Below are 3,144 nucleotides of genomic sequence, written 5' to 3' on the forward strand. Positions count from 1 at the left end.
ATTTTGTTCTACATTTTTCTCCCATTCTGTCTGGGACCTTCTATTGTGTCCCTGGTTGGAACAGTCAATAGCGGTGTCTGAGCACCATCTAGATCTTTTCTCAGACTAGATGAGACCGTGGTTCATGTGAGCTATTAGTCCTCTGGACTAGTTTTGTCTTTGCGTCTTTGGTTTTCTTCTTTCTCTTTTGTTGCAGACGAGTAGAGACCAATAATTGTATCTTAGATGGCCACTTGCAAGCTTTTAAGACCCTAGATGCTACTCACCAAACTAGGATGTAGAACACCATCTTTTTGAACTATGTTATGCCAATTGATCAAGTTGTCCCATGAGACTATGGTCCCAAGCCTTCAAACTCGGTAAACCAATCCCTCGAGGTGTTTGGTTATTAAGATGTTCTTTTGAAGGTCTGGAGCCTTGGTGGCACAGTGGTTAGAAGTTTAGCTGCTAACCAAAGGTCTGCAGTTCAAATCCACCGGCCACTCCCTGGAAACCCCATGGGACAGTTCTACTCTGTCTGGAATTGACCGGACTGCAATGGGTTTTTGAAGTATATTCAGGTGGAGAGAATTAAAAAAAAGAACAAAATTAATTAACAGTGAAAATAACCATTTATCTTATTAAAAGGGTTAAAACTACAGAACCCGGCTGTAAGACTCTTTTGAAACAAGATACTCACATTGATAAACGATTAGCATACAATAAGGTTAATATTCCTTTCTGAATTAATTTTTTCATCAACTTGGTGTTTCTCATCATCTCTCTTTTTAGAAGTGAACATGTTAGCATGATGATTGAAGTGAGGAGAAGAGATTGGAGCTAAAGATATTTGCACGAATAGAACTGTTCCTAATATTATTTTAAGCAGCACAGCAAATATTGAATGAATGGGTAGTGTTATGAATTGACTTGTGTTCCCCAAAAAAAGTGTTGTAAATTCTAACCTCTATGCCTGTGGACCGGGCAGTGTTTTGTTCTGTTGAACATAGGGTCATTATAAGTCGGAACCTGACTTGACAGCACTTAACAACAACAACAGTAACATGCCTGTGGTTATAACCTCATTTGGGAATGGGTTGTCTTTGTTGTGTTAATGAGGCAGGATTAGCGTAAGGTGTGTTTTGAGTCAATCTCTTTAGAGATATAAAAGAGATTAAAACAAGCAAGTGAGAGAAGTAGAGATGGGGAAGACACATGCCAAGCCATGTGAAGTTACCTCAGGAGCAGAAGCTCAAAGAGACAAGGACCTTCCTCCAGAAGCAACAGAGAGAGAAAGGCTTCCCCTAGAGCCAACACCCTGAGTTCAGACTTATAGCCTCTTAAACTGTGAAAAAAAAAATTTCTGTTTGTTAAAGCCATCCACTTGTGGAATTTGTTATAGCAGCACTAGATAACTAAGACACGTGGTGAGGTACACTAGTTGCAGTTTGTACTAACTGAATAATCATAAGAACAATAGCAGAGGCAAGGACACTCATTTTTGTATTTGGAGAAGAAAGGCCAGTGGCTGGTAGTTTTAGCTTATATTAACAGGTATATTAAATGTAAAGTATGAAGGTAGCATCATAGAATGAAATCAGACTCCTCTGCTCTTTATAAGTGTTTCCTGGACTGTTTTCTCACATTCAGAATTTTTAAGTGCACTTCTAAAAGTCTGTTGGAAGCACAGTGGTACAGCTTGGTGTTATTTCCCAGATGTTTAATATCTCAACAATTTCCAAGGAACGCTGTTAATTGGTTCTAAAGCCAATTTAAGTTGTCTTATCATGCAACAGGAACTCAAAATGTTGATTGGACTTAGGCATGTCTCACCGACTTCTATGAGTCATGATACAGAATCTTTCTCCATTCTGGACAAAGGAGTTTAGTGACTATGCAAAATTTAAATACAAAGTTCTCAAGTGGAAACTAGCAAGTTTTTGAGGAGGAAAGAGGGAACAGAGTTTTGAAGAGTACCTTAAAAGGCATCTGGAAACGTGCACACAAAAGGGAAAGATTTTCATACAGAGTATTTATGGGTATGTTTGCTAGAATTGTTTCTGTGCTAAGAATTTTCAGTAGTCACAAATCATACTGTTTTCTTCTTTTTAAACTACTCTTTCCTCAAATCAGGTTATAAATATCCTGAGAGATGTGTGTTTTAAGTGACATGGCTCAAATGTGTAGGCTAATTCCAGGGAGAATCACAGGAGGATTTAGTAATAAGCTACAACGCACAGGGATTGCATTTCTCCTGATGTTCCTTTCTAGCAACAAAGAAGGTTAGTGCGACAAATAATTGCAATGTAGGTTGCTAAAAACAAACAGGGATGGCATAGATGTATCTACTTATACCTGAAAATAAAAATAAATAAGGCAAATACAATTAAGACGAACTTGGGAAAGCTACACAAGTAAATCATGAAGATTAGTGACTAAAGCACTGGACAAATTGTTGGAAACAAAAGGAAAGCTTCTGAACTCACAAGATTAAAATTTTTATTTCCTTACAAAAGGAAACTAATCAGAAATATTTATCTTCTTAAAACAGAACGTTCCAAGTGGGAGTTGGAATAAAGCGCCAGTATTTTAATACACTTTGCAATCTTGAAGTCCACTTGATACTGTATTTTATAATTTTCCAATATGCTTAAAAGGCAGAGATTAGAGTTACGAGAGTTAAAAATATTAAATTAAAAATCTGACTTTAACAAGATGAATCAGGAAATAGGAAACAGCCGCACACTGCCTTTGCGGTCCTTCATAAAGGCTAAGCCGGTAAAGGACGTTTGCATCAGTGTCTCTGTGGCGCAATCGGTTAGCGCGTTCGGCTGTTAACCGAAAGGTTGGTGGTTCGAGCCCACCCAGGGACGGGTACTGTTTCTTTATGATCTTGTCACGGGTACTTTTGCACAAATCTCAGAATTCATGCTTCCTGCTACGCTAGGGCTTATTTCGAGGGAGCTGAGAAGAGAAACAACCGATTCCCACTTTGCGATCCCCCTCTACGGGTGACTTCCGGTCGTGCTGTGGGCCCCTCCTCTAAGCGTCTTCCGCTCCCAGCGACCAGGTCGGCTTTTCGTGTCCTGCCGCGATCCATCACGTCTCCAGTGCCTCAGAGCCCGCGCATCGTTTAATTTCCACTAACTCCGGCTGTTCGATCTC

General features: G+C 39.5%; 1 non-coding gene across 1 annotated transcript; it reads left to right on the top strand.

Moving 5' to 3' along the window:
• The first annotated feature begins 2,778 nt into the window (after positions 1-2,778).
• TRNAN-GUU (transfer RNA asparagine (anticodon GUU)) lies at positions 2,779-2,852 on the top strand. Its single transcript has one exon. It is a non-coding gene; the product is annotated as a tRNA-Asn (tRNA).
• Positions 2,853-3,144: the final 292 nt, after the last annotated feature.

Source organism: Trichechus manatus, unplaced genomic scaffold, assembly GCF_000243295.1.
Source record: "Trichechus manatus latirostris isolate Lorelei unplaced genomic scaffold, TriManLat1.0 scaffold00075, whole genome shotgun sequence".
Classification (NCBI taxonomy): domain Eukaryota; kingdom Metazoa; phylum Chordata; class Mammalia; order Sirenia; family Trichechidae; genus Trichechus; species Trichechus manatus.